The 20,629-nt window shown below is 39.8% G+C and overlaps 1 protein-coding gene across 6 annotated transcripts in view; it reads right to left on the bottom strand.

Annotated features, from left to right (window-relative positions):
* Positions 1-20,629, bottom strand: part of CEP83 (centrosomal protein 83) — a 146,889-nt gene that overhangs the window by 101,651 nt on the left and 24,609 nt on the right. Inside the window, exon 1 of one of the 6 annotated variants that reach the window (XM_061125839.1) lies at positions 19,235-19,251. The exons of the other annotated variants lie outside the window; for them this stretch is intronic. The gene's annotated coding sequence lies outside the window, so the exon portion shown is untranslated. Of the gene's footprint in view, positions 1-19,234; positions 19,252-20,629 lie in introns of those variants that run through there. 6 annotated transcript variants of the gene reach the window in all.

The following is a 20,629-nucleotide window of genomic DNA, read 5'->3' on the forward strand; positions in this document are numbered from 1 at the left end:
GTAGTAGTCTCTTATGATCCTTTGTATTTCAGTGTTGTCTGTGGTGATCTCTCCATTTTCATTTCTAATTTTGTTAATTTGGTTCTTCTCTCTTTGTTTCTTAATGAGTCTTGCTAATGGTTTGTCAATTTTGTTTATTTTTTCAAAACACCAGCTTTTAGCTTTGTTGATTTTTGCTATGGTCTCTTTAGTTTCTATTGCATTTATTTCTGCCCTGATTTTTAAGATTTCTTTCCTTCTGCTAACCCTGGGGTTCTTCATTTCTTCCTTCTCTAATTGCTTTAGGTGTAGAGTTAGGTTATTTATTTGGCTTTTTTCTTGTTTCTTGATGTAAGCCTGTAGTGCTATGAACCTTCCCCTTAGCACTGCTTTTACAGTGTCCCATAGGTTTTGGGTTGTTGTGTTTTTGTTTTCATTCATTTCTATACATATTTTGATTTCTTTTTTGATTTCTTCTATGATTTGTTGGTTATTCAGAAGCGTGTTATTTAGCCTCCATATGTTTGAATTTTTAACAATTTTTTTCCTGTAATTGAGATGTAATCTTACTGCACTGTGGTCAGAAAAGATGACTGGAATGATTTCAATTTTTTTGAATTTTCCAAGACCAGATTTATGGCCCAGGATGTGATCTATTCTGGAGAAGGTTCCGTGTGCACTTGAGAAAAAGGTGAAGTTGATTGTTTTGGGGTGAAATGTCCTATAGATATCAATTAGGTCTAGCTGGTCCATTGTGTCATTTAAGGTTTGTGTTTCCTTGTTAATTTTCTGTTTAGTTGATCTATCCATAGTTGTGAGTGGGGTATTAAAGTCTCCCACTATTATTGTGTTACTATTAATTTCCTCTTTCATACTCGTTAGTGTTTGCTGTACATATTGCGGTGCTCCTATGTTGGGTGCATATATATTTACAATTGTTATATCTTCTTCTTGGATTGATCCTTTGATCATTATGTAGTGTCCTTCTTTGTCTCTTTTCACATCCTTTATTTGAAAGTCTATTTTATCTGATATGAGTATTGCGACTCCTGCTTTCTTTTGGTCTCCGTTTGCGTGAAATATTTTTTTCAAGCCCTTCACTTTTAGTCTGTATGTGTCTCTTGTTTTGAGGTGGGTCTCTTGTAGACAGCATATATAGGGATCTTGTTTTTGTATCCATTCAGCCAATCTTTGTCTTTTGGTTGGGGCATTCAACCCATTTACATTTAAGGTAATTATTGATAGGTGTGGTCCCGTTGCCATTTACTTTGTTGTTTTGGGTTCACGTTTATACAACCTTTCTGCATTTCCTGTCTAGAGAAGATCCTTTAGCATTTGTTGAAGAGCTGGTTTGGTGGTGCTGAATTCTCTCAGCTTTTGCTTATCTGTAAAGCTTTTGAATTCTCCTTCATATCTGAATGAGATCCTTGCTGGATACAGTAATCTAGGTTGTAGGTTATTCTCTTTCATTACTCTAAGTATGTCCTGCCATTCCCTTCTGGCCTGGAGGGTTTCTATTGATAGATCAGCTGTTATCCTTATGGGAATCCCTTTGTGTGTTATTTGTTGTTTCTCCCTTGCTGCTTTTAATATTTGTTCTTTGTGTTTGATCTTTGTTAATTTGATTAATATGTGTCTTGGGGTATTTCGCCTTGGGTTTATCCTGTTTGGGACTCTCTGGGTTTCTTGGACTTGGGTGGCTATTTCCTTCCCAATTTTAGAGAAGTTTTCAGCTATTATCTCCTCGAGTATTTTCTCATGGCCTTTTTGTCTTTTTCTTCTGGGACTCCTATGATTCGAATGTTGGGGCGTTTCACATTGTCCCAGAGGTCCCTGAGGTTGTCCTCATTTCTTTTGATCCTTTTTTCTTTTTTCCTCTCTGCTTCATTTATTTCCACCATTTTATCTTCTACCTCACTTATCCTATCTTCTGCCTCTGTTATTCTACTCTTGGTTCCCTCCAAAGTGTTTTTGATCTCATTCATTGCATTGTTCATTTTTAATTGACTCTTTTTTATTTCTTCTAGGTCTTTATTAAACATTTCTTGCATCTTTTCAGTCTTTGTCTCCAGGCTATTTATCTGTAACTCCATTTTGTTTTCAAGATTTTGGATCATTTTTATTATCATTATTCTAAATTCTTTTTCAGGTAGATTCCCTATCTCCTCCTCTTTTGTTTGACTTGGTGGGCATTTTTCATGTTCCTTTACCTGTTGGGTATTTCTTTGCCTTTTCATCTTTAGATTGCTGTGTCTGGAGTGGGCTTTCTGTATTCTGGAGGTCTGTGGTTCCTTTTTATTGTGGAGGATTTACCCAGTGGGTGGGGTTGGACGATTGGCTTGTCAAGGTTTCCTGGTTAGGGAAGCTTGCGTCAGTGTTCTGGTGCGTGGAACTTGATTTCTTCTCTCTGGAGAGCAATGGAGTGCCCAGTAATGAGTTTTGAGATGGGTCTATGTGTTAGGTGTGACCTTGGGCAGCCTGTATGTTGACGTTCAGGGCTATGTTCCTGCGTTGCTGTAGAATTTGCATGGTATGTCTTGCTCTAAAACTTATTGGCTCTTGGGTGGTGGTTGGTTTCAGTGTAGGTATGGAGGCTTTTGGACGGTCACTTATTACTTAAAGTTCCATGTAGTCAGGAGTTTTCTGGTGTTCTCAGGTTTTGGGCTTAAGTCTCCTGCCTCTGGATTTCAGTTTTATTCTTCCTGTAGTCTCAGGACTTCTCCAACTATACAGCACTGATAATAAAACTTTTAGGTTAATGGCGAAAAGATTCTCCCCCGTTAGGGACACCCAGAGAGGTTCACAGAGTTACATGAAGAAGAGGAGAGGGAGGAGGGAGATAGAGATGAGCAGGAGGAGAAAAAGGGGGACTCAAGAGGAGAGAGACAGATCTACGCAGTTGTCTGTTCCCAGAGTGTTCTCCGTAGCCCAGACAGCTACAAAGATTCACAGAATTGGATTGGGAAGAGAAGGGGAAAGGAGGAAATAGAGGTGTTCTGAGGTAGAAAACAGAGAAACAAGATTGGGAGAGAATAATCAACACACTCCTGAATAAAAATGGGAATTGAATTTCGGTTTAAAATTAGGGCTTGTCTTTTTTTTTTTTTTTTTTGTAAGGTTATAGTGTATTGAAAATGAAAATTAGGGAGTAGTAGAGGAGTACTAGAGGACTTTAAAAGAAATAAGAGAAAAAGAAAATTTTTTTCCCTAATTAAAAAAATCGTAAAAATCTATGAAAATGAAAGTTAAGGAGTAATTGGGGAGTAATAGGGAATTTTAAAGGAAAATAAAAGAGAAAAAAATAAAAAATAAAAAAAATAATTTTTTTTTTCCTTACTTAAAAAAAAGAAAAAAAGTAAAAATATATCTAGGAATTTCTCTGGAGCTGTTGCGGTCAGTGTGGGTTCAGCTCAGTTTCAGATAGCTCCTCGTTCCAGCTTACACTTCTCAATATCTACAGGCCCCTTCCGGTGTAGTCGGTGTTTCCTACAGGGATTTTAATCTGTTGCACCAGTCCCTTCTGAAGTGGTTCCCTTTGTTTATTTGGCTTCTGTTTGCCGGTCTCTTCAGAGCCTCATTTCCGCCCTGACACAGGCGGGCGGAGGTGGACTCTTATTCAGGTAGCTAGTTCCGTCGCTCTGCGGGGAGGGGCTGGCGCTGCGGGGAGGGGCTGGTGCTGCTTTCTCCATCTGCGCTGCTCAGGCTCCCGACTGCTCTATGTGGAGCGCGTCCCGCGCTATGCGCTGTTCCAGCCCTTGGGTGTTCCACAAAAGCGCGAAGCAAAACGCTGTGCCTGCTCTCCGTGCCCTCCCCGCCAGAGCGGTCCAGGCAGCGAGGGGCTCGATGGGCGCACTCTCCCCAGATGTGGCGCGCCCACTCCCTTCTGCGGACCCAGTCTCAGTTTCCACTGGCGCCAGTCGGGTGCGTGCGCCTTCTGCCCTCCGTGTCCCCAGCCCCAGTCCCTGCCCACGCCCGGTCGGGTGCCTGCACCTCTGTCTCACCGCAACCTTCCCCTCCCCCCGCCTCCTGCCTCCGGCAGGGCTGGGCCGGTCCGCAGCCTGCAAGCTCTTCTCTGGACTTTCTCGGTCCCTTTGTTCTGCAAATGGCCGGCAGTGTGTTCGGACCGGTTAATTTTCTCTCTCTTTTGCTCTCCCACAGTTCAAGTTGGCAACTCACAGAAGCTCCCTCCGATTGTCCTCAGGGCACTCAGGCCCGGACCCTACCCCAAGCAATGCCGCCTAAGACTAGCTTCCCGGGATAGATCTCCGTCCTTAGCTCTTTTGTCTCACTTTTTATCTTTTATATTTTGTCCTACCTCCTTTCGAAGACAATGGGCTGCTTTTCTGGGCTCCTGATGACCTCAGCTAGCGATCAAAAGTTGTTTTGTGAAGTTTGCTCTGCGTTCAGTTATTCTTTTGATGAATTTGTAGGAGAGAAAGTGGTCTCCCCGTCCTACTCCTCCGCCATCTTGGCTCCTTCCTTGATATCTTCTTTTATGTTATGAAATCTTTCTTTGAATCTTTTGTCCTATTTCTTCTGCTGAATTATATTTTTAATGTACTAATGTGTAGGAATTATTACATCATGCGAAATGCAGGGCTGAATGAAGCACAAGCTGGAATCAATATTGTGAGGAGAAATATCAATAACCTCAGCTACGCAGATGATACCACCCTTATGACAGAAAGCAAAGAACTAAAGAGCTGCTTGATGAAAGTGAAAGAGGAGAGTGAGAAAGCTGGCTTAAAACTCAACATTCAGAAACCTAAGATCATGGCATCCAGTCCCATCACTTCATGGCAAATAGATGGGGAAACAATGTAAACAGTAAGAGACTTTATTTTGGGGGCTCCAAAATCACTGCAGATAGTGACCGCAGCCATGAAACTAAAAGACACCTGGCTCCTTGGAAGAAAAGCTATGACCAACCTACACAGCATACTAAAAAGCAGAGACATTACTTGTGGACAAAAGTCTGTCTAGTAAAAGGTATGGTTTTTCCAGTAGTCATCTATGGATGTGAGAGCTGGACTATAAAGAAACCTGAGCACCGAAGAATTGATGCTTTTGAACTGAGGTGTTGGAGAAGACTCTTGAGAGTCCTGTGGACTGCAAGGAGAGCTAACCAGTCTACACTTAAAGGAAATCAGTCCTGAATATTCACTGGAAGGACTGATGCTGAAGCTCAAGCTCCAATACTTTGGCCACCTGATGCAAAGAACTCACTCACTGGAAAAGACCCTGATGCTGGGAAAGATTGTAGGCAGGAGAAGAGGACGACAGAGGATGAGCATGGCATCACTGACTCAATGGACATGAGTTTGAGCAACCTCTGGGAGCTGGTGATGGACAGGGAAGCCTGATGAGCTGCAGCCCACAGGGTCGCAAAGAGTTAGACACGAATGAGCGACTGAACTGAATGTGTAGGAATTCTTATAAAATTAAAATCACAATGAGAAAAACAAAAAGACTGATGATAATAAGTTTGGAGAGAAGAGAAGAGACAAGTGATAATATATCCACTTTGGGGAAAAACAAGCAGTATCTAGTCCAGTAGTTACTACTGAGTTTTCTAAATTTGCTGGCATATTGAGTGCAGCACTTTAATAAAATTATCGTTAGAATTTGAAGTAGCTCGGCTGGAATTCCATCACCTCCACTAGCTTTGTTTGTAGTGATGCTTCCTAAGTCCCATTTTGAAGAAGGAATTCATAGGCTCTGGACTCCATCTTAGGCCTCTCTGTGCTGATCATGCTAGGCCGCCTCTCCAATGGACTCTGAACTCTCTGCTTAGTACCAGTGGGAACGACAATGGAAGGATAAAACCCCCTCCGGACAGGGGAACCTTGAAGATCGTATCCAGGTTACTCATTGCCTCAGAGAAAACATACTCTAATCACCCCTGCCTCCAGACAGGAATGTAACCACAGGCTTATCGGTTATTAACTGGTTGGAATGTAACCGCAGGCTTATTGATTATTAACTGAATATATGAATGATGGGGTTATTGTGATTGTATTTACCCTTCCTTTGTAAGTCTCAAGGAATTTGGGGTGGTGGGTTCGGACACGTACACATAGGGTATAAAAGATTCTCACAAATGCTGGTTGGGGTCCTTGGCTAAGAGGAGACTCTGCCTTGGGCCTGCCAGTGTATTAAACTGCACTCCACTATCTGCATTGTCCTTCTGAGTGAGTTTGTTTCCTGGAACGCGAGACTCTAACAATTTGACTTCACACTCAAGGATGTCTGACTCTAGGTGAGTGATCACACCATCGTAGTGATCTAGGTCATTAAGACTTTTTTGGTACAGTTCTTCTGGGTATTCTTGCCACCTCTTGATATTTTCTGCTTCTGTTAGGTCCATACAGTTTCTGTCTTTTATTGTGCCCACCTTTGCATGAAATGGTCCCTTGGTATCTCTAATTTTCCTGAAGAGATCACTGGTCATTCCCATTCTATTGTTTTCCTCTATTTCTTTGCATTGTTCACTTAAGAAGGATTTCTTATCTCTCCTTGCTATTCTCTGGAACTCTGCATTCAGATGGGTGTATCTTTTCTGTTAAAGTGCTGCACTCAATATGCTAGCAAATTTGGAAAACTCAGCAGTAGCCACGGAACTGGAAAAGATCAGTTTTCACTCCAATCCCAAACAAGGGCAATGCCAAAGAATGTTCTAACTAGCACACAATTGCACTCATTTCACATGCTAGCAAAGTAATGCTCAAAATCCTTCAAGCTAAGTTTCAATAGTACATGAACCGAGAACTTCCAGATGTTCGAGTTCGATTTAGAAAAGGCAGAAGAACCAGAGATCAAATTGCCAACATCCACTGGATCACAGAAAAAGCAACAGAATTCCAGAAAAACATCTACTTCTGCCTCATTGACCACACTAAAGCCTTTGACATCATAATAAACTGTGGAAAATTCTTCAAGAAATGGGAATATCAGACCACCTGACCTGCCTCTTGAGGAAGCTGTATGCAGGTCAAGCAGCAACAGTTAGAGCCAGACATGGAACAACAGACTTGTTCCAAATCAGGAAAGGAGTACATCAGGGTTGTATACTGTCACTCTGCTTATTTAACTTATATGCAGAATACATCATGGAAAATGCCAGGCTGGATGAAGCCCAAGCTGGAATCAAGACTGCTAGGAGAAATAACAATAACCTTAGATATGTGGACGACACGACCCTAATGGCAGAAAGAAAAGAGGAACTAAAGAGCCTTTTGATGAAGGTGAAAGAGGAAAGTGAAAAGGCTGGTTTAAAACTCAAGATTCAAAATACTGATATCATGGCATCCAGTCCCATCACTTCATGGCAAACAGATGGGACAGGGAAATGGAAACAGTGAGAGATTTTATTTTCTTGGGCTCCAAAATCACTGCAAACAGTGACTACGGCCATGAATTTAAAAGACACTTGCTCTTTGGAAGAAAAGCTATGACAAACCTAGACAGTGTATTAAAAAGCCGGGCTCTGCCGACAAAGATCTGTCTAGCCAAAGCATTGGTTTTTCCAGTATTCATATACGGATGTGAGAGATGGGCAAGCATGAAGGCTGAGCACTGAAGAATTGATGCTTTTCAACTGTGATGCTGGAAAAGACACTTAAGAGTCCCCTGGACTGCAAGGAGATCATTCTAGTTAATCCTTTAGGAAATCAACCCTGAATATTCACTGGAAGGACTGATGCTGATCTTGATGCTCCAGTACTCTGGCCACCTGATGAAAAGAGCCGACTCAATGGAAAAGATGCTTGATGCTGGGAAAGATTGAGGGCAAGAAGAGAAAGGGGCTAGACAGGATGAGATGACTGGATGACATCATCGACTCAATGGTCATGAGTTTGAGCAAACTCTGAGAGATGGTGAAGGACAGGGAGGCCTGGCATGCTGCAGTCCATGAGATCACAAAGTCAGACTTGACTGAGTGATGGCACAACAAAGCAATATCTAAAGTTAAAGAAATGAATATGTATTATGACTCAGCAATTCTCTACTTGATATATATCTAATTGAAATGTGAGTAATACAAGTATACCATGAGATACTGTTCATAGCAGTATTATTCCCAACTGACACCTAGAAACAAATCATACTGCCATTAACAGCTGGAGACAAAATGTGATATAAAGGAATTACTACTATATAGCAATGAAAAGCTATACACTCTACATAAGTGAGTATCACAAATATACTATTCAAATGAAAGAGAGAGTCAAAAGAATACATACTCATCTATTCCAGACAGCTAAAGTTCAGAAAAAATGAAAAGAGGACAAAGTGAGATTTAGAGAATATCCACTTAGGTATGTCTGGGTTGTGAAACAATTTAAAAAAAAAAAAAAGGAAGTGATTAACACAGAAGTCAGGATAATGTTACCTGAGGAAGGCTGGTAGTAATCCAACTCTGGATCTCGGTTGTGGTTACCCTCGGGTTTGCTTTGTAAATCACTCAGATGTGTACTTTTGTGTATTTTTTTTAAACTTTATTATAATCAACATTTTAGAAACAGATTTAATTTTGAATTTTAAAACTCAAATTTCTTAACTTTCATTCAAAAGTTGGTCTCAGTATTACCAAAGACCCTGGTCTTTTCCACTGCTCTGCCAGCATAATGTTGTCTTAATTATCCTCACAATTGTGAGAGTACCACAATTTCAGACATAACATGGATACACAGTAACATGTGTACAGGACTATTTCTTTTACTAATTCTCTTCTGTTTAATTTCTTTACAGTTTTTGTTTTTAAGGTTAAAATTTACATATAATGAAGGCATAAATTTTAAGTATACAATTCATGAGCTCACAAAGGAAGAACCCAAGAGTATTCCACTGTTATATTTAAACAACAAAAGCATATTTTGTTCTTTTACTGATGTGGATTTGGATTGTTTCCAGGTATTATGAATAAAGTTGCTTGTAACAAGACATTTTGTGGACATATTTTCAGTTGGGGAGAGGTGTAAATATATAAGCAAAACTGCAAGATTATGGAGTATATGTCTATAACAAACTGACAAATCTTTTTCAAAGTAGTTGTACTGTTTTTCATTTCAACCAACGTAAGAGTTCTTTCCTCCACATTTTGACCAACATTTGGTGTTGTCAGTTGTTAAAAGAAAAACTGAGGCACATTAAAATGTTCAAGTTTATATGAGCATAATGGATCAAACCTGGGTCTCCTACATTACAGGCAGATTCTTTACCATATGGAGCCACCAGGGGAACTCTCCATAGCAATTCAATTCAGTTCAGTCACTCAGTTCTGTCTTATTCTTTGGGACCCCATGGACTGCAGCATGCCAGGCTTCCCTGTCCATCACCAAATCCCAGAGCTTGCTCAAACTCATGTCCATCGAGTCAGTGATGCCATCCAACCATCTCATCCTCTGTTGTCCCTTTCGCCTGCCCTCAATCTTTCCCAGCTTCAGCATCAGCCCTTCCAATGAATATTCAGGACTGATCCCCTTTAGGATGGACTGGGCTGGATCTCCTTGCAGTCCAAGGAACTCTCAAGAGTCTTCTCCAACACCACACTTCAAAAGCATCAATTCTTTGGTGCTCAGCTTTCTTTATAGTCAACTCTCACATCCATACATGACTACTGGAAAAACCATAGTCTTGACTAGACGGACCTTTGTTGGCAAAGTAATGTCTCTGCTTTTTAATATGCTGTCTAGGTTGGTCATAACTTTTCTTCCAAGGAGCAGGAGTCTTTTAATTTCATGGCTGCAGTCACCATCTGCAGTGATTTTGGAGCCCTAAAAAATGAAGTCTGTCACTGTTTCCCCATCTATTTTCCATGAAGTGATGGAACCAGATGCCATGATCTTAGTTTCTGAACACTGAGCTTTAAGCCAACTTTTTCACTCTCCTCTTTCACTTTCATCAAGAGGCTCTTTAGTTCTTCTTCACTTTCTGCCATAAGGGTGGTATTATTTGCATATCTGAGGTTATTGATATTTCTCCCAGCAATCTTGATTCCAGCTTGTGCTTCATCCAGTCCAGCATTTCTCATGATGTACTCTGCATATAAGTTAAATAAGTAGGGCGACAATATATAGCCTTGACATACTCCTTTCCCGATCTGGAACCAGTCTGTTGTTCCATGTCCAGTTCTAACTGTTGCTTCTTGACCTGCATACAAATTTCTCAGGAGGCAGGTAAGGAGGTCTGGTATTCCCATCTCTTGAAGAATTTTCCACAGCTTGTTGTGATCCACACATTCAAAGGCTTTTTGGCATAGTCAATATAGCAGAAGTAGATTTTTTTCTGGAACTCTCTTGCTTTTTCAGTGATCCAACATGTAGGGAATATGCTATGCACAGGACTGTACTATAATTAACAGGGCTTCTTTGAAAAATAAGAATGGCTTTCTTATCACTCCCAGGCAAAGGGCTGGGAGCAGTAAAAAGTACATGATGGAAAGACATCTTGGAAACTTTCTCTCAGAAATTACACCTTTTGCAAAGATCTAATCTTCTGGATGCAGCAGCAGATGGGATATCTCAATTAAACCCCATTCCTCACTTGAAAACTATTGGAAGATCAATGGCTGGTTTTATGTTAATTTTTATATGTCTTTTTTTCTGTTTCTACATAGTCTGCGGGCAAATCACTAAGAAAGTCAACGGACAACAACAGCAATTAGTGACTAGCAAATTAGCAACTGGCAAACAGCATAGAAGCTTTGGCTTCTATGACTATCACTTTGGCCAGTAATCACTAAAAATAAGCTTCAAAAAAAAAGGGGGGGGGATATGTAGGGAATATGTTATGCACAGGCCTGTACTATACTTAACAGGGCTTCTTTGAAAAATAAGAATGACTTTCTCATCACCCCCAGGCGAAGGGCTGGGAGCAGTAAAAAGTACATCATGGAAAGACATCTTGAAAACAAGATGTTGAAGTACTGATGTGACTGATGGAAAACCATCAGCGACTATTCCCATAATCAGAGCCTTGAGGGAGTTGTTGAGAAAGGGCATCACTAGCCAAAGGGCCAAACAGAGTCATGAAAGGCCTGAAGGTTTGACATTGAGAACTGTGCATTGTATATCTTTATCTGTCTGAGACTGTAAAGAACAGATATCTCTAGAGCACTTACAAAGAAGTAGATGTTAACAATAAAAGGCATGCAGGATTAGGATCTGGTCTTTTGCCTGTGAATGGCATCAGCACCTGATCCCCACTTTATTTCTGAGTCTTATTTTTCCTTATTCTCATGCGGCACTGCTCCCTCAGGTCAGTTTGTTGTTGGGCTGGTCCCAACACAATGGATGTTGGCAATTTGATCTCTGGTTCCTCTGCCTTCTCCAAATCCAGCTTGAACATCTGGAAGTTCATGGTTCATGTACTGTTGAAGCCTGGCTTGGAGAATTTTGAGCATTGCTTAACTAGTGTGTGAGATGACTGCAGCTGTGCAGTAGTTTGACCATTTTTTGGCTTTGCCTTTCCTTGGGATTGGAATGAAAACTGACCTTTTCCAGTCCTGTGGCCACTGCGGAGTTTTCTAAATTTGCTGGCATATTGAGTGTGGCACTTTCACAGCATTTTAGGATTTGAAATAGCTCAACTGGAATTTCATCACCTCCACTAACTTTGTCCGTGGTGATGCTTCCTAAGGCCCACTTGACTTTGCATTCCAGAATATCTGGCTCTAGGTGAGTGATCACATCATTGTGCTTATCTGGGTCATGAAGATTTTTTTTTGTATAGTTCTTCTGTGTATTCTTGCCATCTCTTCTTAATATCTTCTGCTTCTGTTAGGTCCATATCACTTCTCTCCTTTACTGTGCCCATCTTTGCATGAAATATTCCCTTGGTATCTCCAATTTTCTTGAAGAGATCTCTAGTCTTTTATATTCTATTGTTCTCCTCTATTTCTTTCTGACAAAATGTGCTCCACTGAGGAAGGGAATGGCAAACCACTTCAGTATTCTTGTCTTGAGAACCCCATGAACAGTATGAAAAGGCAAAAAGATAGGACACTGAAAGATGAACTCCCCAGGTCAGTACCCAGTACCCAATATGCTACTGGAGAAGAGTAGAGAAATAACTCCAAAAGAATGAAGAGACAGAGCTAAAGCAAAAACAACATCCAGTTGTGGATATGACTGATGATGGAAATAAAGTCCGATGTTGTAAAGAACGATATTGCATAGGCCCTGGAATGTTAGGTCCTGAATCAAGGCAAACTGGAAGTGGTCAAACAGGAGATGGCAAGAGTGAACGTCAACATTTTAGGAATCAGTGAACTAAAATGGACTGGAATGGGTGAATTTAACTCAGATGACCAGTATATCTACTACTGTGGGCAAGGATCCCTTAGAAGAAATGGAGTAGCCATCATAGTCAACAAAAGAGTCTGAAATGTAGTACTTGGATGCAATCTCAAAAATGACAGAATGATCTCTGTTCGTTTCCAAGGCAAACCTTTCAGTATCACAGTAATCCAAGTCTATGCCCCAACCGGAAACGCTAAAGCAGCTGAATTTGAATAGTTCTGTGAAGACCTACAAGACCTTCTAGAATTAACACCCAAAAAAGATGTCCTTTTCATTACAGGGGACTGGAACGCAAAAGTAGGAAGTCAAGAGATACCTGGAGTAACAGGTAAATTTGGCCTTGGAGTACAGAATGAAGCAGAGCAAAAGCTCATAAGAGTTTTGCCAAAAGAATGCACTGGTCATAGGAAACACCCTCTTCCAACAACACAAGAGAGGACTCTACACAAGGACATCACCAGATGGTCAATATCGAAATTAGACTGATTATATTCTTTGCAGCAAAAGATGGAGAAGCTCTATACAGTCAACAAAAACGAGATCAGGAGCTGACTGTGGCTCAGGTCATGAACTCCTTATTGCCAAATTCAAACTTAAATGAAGAAAGTAGGGAAAAGCACTAGACCTTTCAGGTATGACCTAAATCAAATCCCTAGGATTATACAAGTGGAAGTGACAAATAGATTCAAGGGATTAGATCTGATGGACAAGAGTGCCTGAAGAACTATGGACGGAGGTTCATGACATTGTACAGGAGGCAGTGATCAAGATCATCCCCAAGAAAAAAGTGCAAAAAGACAAAATGGTTGTCTGAGGAGGTCTTACAAATAGCTGAGAAAAGAAGAGAAGCTAAAGGCAAAGGAAAAAAGGAAAGACATAACCTCTATGTCTCACTGAATAGTAATTTCTTTGTCCTGAACGTCTTTTCCATCCCCTTTACACTCTGATATAGTGAATGCCCAGTCAATCTTCAAAATCTTGTTCAGGAATGCATTACTTCCTCCATGAAGTATCCCTTGACTCTTGCAAACATATGTATGTAATTACTTCACCTTCTAGCTTCTATTTTAGTATATATAACACAGACAATGTAACTTCACCCAGGGGAAGAAAACATGTCTTAACTCAGATTTATAACCCCAAAACATAAAACACATGTACATATGAATACAAAAACATTAAATGAGTATATTTACCATCCTAATGCTGCTTTAGCCTCAATTCACTTTTCTCATCCATATTCAATAACTGAGGCTTCCGTATTGGGCTGAATGCTGGCCCCCAAAAATGGTATGTCAGTTCCTAATCTCTGTAACTTATAATAACATTAAATGGCCAAAGATGTGTTTAAATTAAGGATCTTAAAAGGAGGCGCTTATCCTGGATTATATGGGTAGGCCCTAAATACAATGACATGTATCCTCATAAGAAAAAGACTCAAAAGTAAGCAATATGATCAAGAAAGCAGAGATCAGAGAAATGCAATCACAAACCAAGGAATGCCTTAAACCACAGGAAGCTGAAAGAAGCAAGAAAAGGATTTTCCCTCTACAGCATCAATCACCTTCTTGGCACCAGGGACTGGTTTCATGGAAGACAAATTTTTCTACCAACCTGGGGGTAGTGGGTTGTTCAGGATGATTCAAGAGCATTACAATAAGTTTGTGCTCCTATGAGAATCTAATGCCACCACTGATCTGACAGGAGCAGCAGCTGCAAATATAGATAAAGCTTTGCTTTCTCACCCACCCATTGCTCACCTCCTGCTGTGTGGTCTGGACTGGGGACCCCTGTCCTAGAGCCTTTAAAGGGAGAGTGGCCCTTGATTTTAGACTTCTGGTCTCCAAACTGTGAGGGAATAAATTGTTGCTGTTTTAAACCATCTGATATGTGGCAAATTGTTATGGTAGCCACAGCTAACTACTACACTGGCTTTCTCTTCAGTCTATCTTTTCACAATGAATTTTAGCCAGTCTGTAAATCTCTTTCAGTTTTAAACTCTTACCATAGTCAAACTTTTCTGATTTTAGCCAGTCAACAGACAGGTATCAATTCCTCACAGACGACCTAAATACATCAGGCACCTAAACTACACAATAAAAGAATTCGTATTATGTGGAATGTACCAAATAAAAAATTCATAATGCAAATTATAAAACGTACAAAATTCAAACGATAAAACGTAAAGCAGATTATTTTGATCAGTCTATTAATCAGTTAAGCACTTATTAGAAGAACTAGTCTCTGTGAAAGGCAATTTTTAAAAGCCATAGCACATTCACTATTGCAACAAAAAGAATAAAATACTTAGGAGTATATCTACCTAAAGAAACAAAAGACCTATACATAGAAAACTATAAAACACTGATGAAAGAAATCAAAGAGGACACAAACAGATGGAAATATATACCTTGTTCATGGATTGGAAGAATCAATATTGTGAAAATGAGGATACTACCGAAAGCAATCTGTAGATTCAATGCAATCCCTATCAAGCTACCAACAGTATTCTTCACAGAACTAGAACAAATAATTTCACAATTTGTATGGAAATACAAAAAAACCTCGAATAGCCAAAGCAATCTTGAGAAAGAAGAATGGAACTGGAGGAATCAACCTGCCTGATTTCAGACTCTACTACAAAGCCACAGTCATCAAGACAGTATGGTACTGGCACAAAGACAGAAATATAGATCAATGGAAGAAAATAGAAAGCCCAGAGATAAATCCACGTACCTATGGACACCTTATCTTTGACAAAGGAGGCAAGGATATACAATGGAAAAAAGACAACCTCTTTAACAAGTGGTGCTGGGAAAACTGGTCAACCACTTGTAAAAGAATGAAACTAGAACCCTTTCTAACACCATACACAAAAATAAACTCAAAATGGATTAAAGATCTAAATGTAAGACCAGAAACTGTAAAACTCCCAGAGGAGAACATAGGCAAAACACTCTGTGACATAAATCACAGCAAGATCCTCTATGACCCACCTCCCAGAATATTGGAAATAAAAGCAAAACTAAACAAATGGGACCTAATTAAACTTAAAAGCTTTTGCACAACAAAAGAAACTATAAGCAAGGTGAAAAGACAGTCTTCAAAATGGGAGAAAATAATAGCAAACGAAGAAACAGACAAAGGATTAATCTCAAAAATATACAAGCAACTCCTGCAGCTCAATTCCAGAAAAATAAATGACCCAATCAAAAAATGGGCCAAAGAACTAAACAGACATTTCTCCAAAGAAGACATACAGATGGCTAACAAACACATGAAAAGATGCTCAACATCACTCATTATCAGAGAAATGCAAATCAAAACCTCAATGAGGTACCATTACATGCCAGTCAGGATGGCTACTATCCAAAAGTCTACAAGCAATAAATGCTGGAGAGGGTGTGCAGAAAAGGGAACCCTCTTACACTGTTGGTGGGAATGCAAACTAGTACAGCCACTATGGAGAACAGTGTGGAGATTCCTTAAAAAACTGGAAGTAGAACTGCCATATGACCCAGCAATCCCACTCCTGGGCATACACACTGAGGAAACCAGATCTGAAAGAGACACGTGTACCCCAATGTTCATCACAGCACTGTTTATAATAGCCAGGACATGGAAGCAACCTAGATGCCCACCAGCAGACGAATGGATAAGAAAGCTGTGGTACATATACACCATGGAATATTACTCAGCCATTAAAAAGAATACATTTGAATCAGTCCTAATGAGATGGATGAAACTGGAGCCCATTATACAGAGTGAAGTAAGCCAGAAAGACAAACACCAATACAGTATACTAACGCATATATACGGAATTTAGAAAGATGGTAACGATAATCCTATATGCAAGACAGAAAAAGAGACACAGATGTACAGAACAGACTTTTGGACCCTATGGGAGAAGGCAAGGGTGGGATGATCTGAGAGAACAGCATCGAAACATGTATATTATCAAGTGTGAAACAGATCGCCAGTCCAGGTTGGATGCATGAGACAAGTGCTCGAGGCTGGCGCACTGGGATGATCCAGAGGGATGGGATGGGGAGGGAGGTGGGAGGGGGTTCAGGATGGGGAACACATGTAAATCCATGGCTGATTCATGTCAATGCATGGCAAAAATCACCACAATACTGTAAAGCAATTAGCCTCAAACTAATAAAAATGAATGGGGAAGGCAGGGAGACATAGCACAACCGTTCTCCAAATACATCTTCCTATCTTTGCAACTGTTACTATCACAAAACCACACCTATATGTCCTTCCTACTACATCTTTAGACCAGTCCCAGCTCCACAGACCCACACATGATATTTACTTTCACACAGGACCTGTATTTCTTAAGAAGTGGTACAATGTCTGCCCAAAATGATGGTAATTCAAAATATTCTAAAAGCACTGCTGCTGATGCTCATGGAAAGCTTCCAAAACACATTCCATTAAAAAGCACACACTATGCTTTTGAACATTTCAAAACAATGCTTTAAATACTACATGCCCCAAGGTTAAAAGTCTAGGGAGAACCCACACTGGGCACCACTTCACTTATAAACAAAACATTACAAATAAGTTACTTTAAAATTCGAGAGAATTCTATAGTAGTCACCCAAACAGCCTTTGGATGGCCATCCCAGGATGTCTTGTATACCAAAAAATGTCACAACTTGACACCCTGCCAAAACATGAAGTGCAGCTGGGAGCAGACCCTTCAAAGCACTGGTAAGGTGCCAGGCCCTATAATTGTGATTTAGAAAGGAACAGGAGGGGAAGGAAAGAGGAATGAAAGAAGATATGTATTAGAGTGGTTAGCAATCAACCACCAGAGCACTGAATTAAAATGTTATTCTATTCTTATAACTGCACTGTCTGCCTCCACACAGCTTAATTCACGCAAAAGAATTCTGGGAAAGTATGATATAGTAACCAGTCAACCTCAAATGCTTAGCAATAAATTATAAAAGTCTCTGAAAAGTTGTGATCTGAAAAACAAAGATGACTCTTACCCAAACCATGCTCCATTTTTGTATTTCTTTGTGTAGGCTCTATTACATATAAGGACTTTACAAAAGATTTATGAGTACTTAATACCTTTATGCAAGCTGCAAAGTCCTCCGTGCTCACACTCCCATATTTCTCCAGAAATAGAAAAGGTGGTAGCTCCTAACCATATGGCTCCTAGCACAAAATGAAGGTTGTCTACAGATCCAACAACATATCCTGGAAATAATTTGTTTTTTAAATAAATTCTGATTTAACTATTTCCATGAGATTTATGCTCTAGTCTGAAAAGTTAAATAAATTTTAAAATGTGTTAGGACTTCAACTGGTGTTTTTATTGGGGTTAATATAAGCATAAGCATCCATTTTCATATTTGAGAATCTGCCAGAAAAAATGTATAAAATTTTCAGAGCCAAAAAAGGGAGATAAAAGTATACAATACAGGTTAATTTTAAAACCATTTATTTAAAAGAAGAAAAAAAGGAATTAAAGAATCAGCACTTACCGAGTGGATACTATATCATATTTACTGAGTGGTCCACTTACTAAAAGGGCTCTGAAGGAGATAAATATGCAGACCATCAGGTCAAGCTGACTTCTCAGCAAAGAAGAACTTGCCCATATTCAGAATACTGTGGACATTTTCTAAGTACCTATTTTATGCCAGATACCTTGCTGATTACAGGGGTTCAGAAATAAAAGAAAATTTGTGCCTTCAAGGAATTCACAGTGGTCAATGAAACATGTTGATTAACAAGAGCTAACTAAACAAAAATGAGAAAATTTACAATTTATTCCTTATTGTACTTAAATATTTTTTGCTGTGTGGATATATCATCTATTTAAAATAAGTGAATTCAGGGCTTCCCTGGTGGTCCAGTGGTAAAGAATCCTCCTTATAATGCAGGGGACACTGTTTCAATCCCAGGTCAGGAAAGATTCCACAGGCCATGGAGCAACTAAGCCTGTGTTCCACAACTACTGAGCCCGTGCTCCAGAACCCAGGAGCCCTAAAGCCCATGCTCCACAACAAAAGAAGCCACCGCAATAAGAAGCCTGAGCTCCCACAAGCCTAAGCTCAGCAACAAAGACCCACCACAGCCAAAAATAAATTAAAAAGTGAATTCAAAAAGTTTTAGAACTATAAAGCACAGTAATATATTTATAGGTAGTATGGGTGCACTTGGGAGAGAGGCCAAATTCTGCTGGAGAAGCTGTCAGGGAAGACTTCATAAAGACAGAAATCCTGAGCTAAGACAAAGAAAGGGATGCAGGGAATATCAAGTACAATGGCATGGAGATGGAGAGATGACATTGGAGGTAGGCGCTGACAGGTATGGGGGAGCGTTACCAGCCTGGAGAGATAGGGCAGAGTCCTGAAGGCAATGTGTAGAAGACTGGAGTTCATCCTGAGATCTAGGAGAGTCAACAAAAGGCTTTAAGCTTGTGGTAGATAAGGGACAGTACAGGGTGGGTTCAGATTTGTAGTTCAGAAAAACAACTACATTATTCAAGGTGTAGAACAGATTTGAGGTGGGGTAGGGAGTGAAAAAAAAAAAAAGAGAGAGAGATATCAAAAGTCCAGGAAAGCAAAGATGAAGGCCTCAACTACAAGACTGGCAGCAGGTATCAATAGGGAGTAGTCTTGAAAATGAATCTGGAGGCAGAAGTAACAGGTGTTAGTAGTCAGATATTGAGACACCTCTCAAAAACAAACAAAAAACAATCCACCTCTTTCAAAGACACTAAAAGGCCAAGAAGGAAATCAGGACTTTTTTTTTTTTTTTCCCCTTATAAATAAAATGGAATCCCAGCTAAAGCAAAAGACTGTCTCAAAGATGACAATTACTTCAAGTACTAATCCTTCACATGAACAAAGAATAAAGCACAGGGACCTTTGCAAAGCATCGGAGTAAATGCAAATACCATCACAGTATCTCTAAATATCTACCTTTCTTCCACAGGGATTTCATCAGCAGAGGGGTAAACGCTAAAGCTGGCTCTGTCGGGAACAAAGACATAAAATAAGTATTTTGTTCCTTAAATGTCCACCTGCTGTTACTCCTCCTCATTCTTTCCTTCAAACAATCATCTCTATAGCAACACATTCTTAAGAAATTTGTGGGTGGAAAGCATATGTTTTTGCAAAAATATGAGAACTCAAGAACATGAGCTACTTTTTTTTTCCCTTTAATACAAGAGATACACAATATATCTTAAAAAGACAACTGCAAAATATGAAGCAAAAAAAAACACACTTAAAAACAAGGAAATGTAAAAACCGGCATTGCACATTTACATGCAATTTCTTTTTATAGGTTACAATGACACCTTGTGGCAAGATTTTTTAAATTATAAGTTATCTTGGGAAATATTTTACAGCAGATATGATAAAACTGGTTTAGAAAATAAGACCAAGACCACACTGTGGAGGCACTATGAACATGTACAATAATCCATTTGAAAAATTAAGGACAAGGAGGTTCCTCAAAAAATTACAAACAGAGCTCCATATGATCCATCTGCCTGCAATGCAGGAGACCCAGGTTCAATTCCTAGGTTGGAAAGATCCCCTGGAGAAGGAAATGGCAACCCACTCCAGTATTCTCGCCTGGAGAATCCCATGGACAGAGGAGCCGGGAGAGCTGCACCCCATGGGGTCGCAAGAGCTGGACACAACTTAGCAACTAAGCCATCACCACCACTTCTGGGTTTATCTGAGGAAAACAAACACCAAACTCAAAAAGATAAATGTATCCCAATGTTTACTGCAGCATCCTTTACAATGGCCAAAATGTGGAAACCACTTAAGTGTCCATCAGTGCATGACTGGACACAGAAAACGTGGTGCACTGTGTGTGGTACACAAACACAGCACGACTCAGCCACAGAAAAAAAGAAAAGCTTGTCACTTTCAACAACACTAATGGACCTTGATGGCATTACGCTAAGTGAAATAAGTCAGACGAAGAAAGAAAAATACCATATGATCTCTCTTAAATGCAAAGTCTACACACAAGCACATGAAAACACAAGCTCAAAGAAACAGAACAGATTAAGGTTGGGGGTGGAGGTGAGGGGAGAGTCATGGGTAAACTGCTTTGGGATTTTTTTTTTCCTTATTTAAGTTGAAATAATTAAGAGCAAAAAATAAACTTTAAAAAATGTCACACTATTAGGAAGGCAAAAGCTCTTATGAAAGTATTATTACGAAGTCATGCTATTCCCTTCACTTGAGCCAAAACTATAAGACTTTTTTAATGATGCAAAAACAAACAACTTGTATAATCTGAGACAAAACTGATAATGTTGGCAAAACCTTTACATGAAAATATTGACATACTGC

The sequence above is a fragment of the Dama dama genome, chromosome 3 (genome assembly GCF_033118175.1).
Source record: "Dama dama isolate Ldn47 chromosome 3, ASM3311817v1, whole genome shotgun sequence".
Lineage (NCBI taxonomy): Eukaryota > Metazoa > Chordata > Mammalia > Artiodactyla > Cervidae > Dama > Dama dama.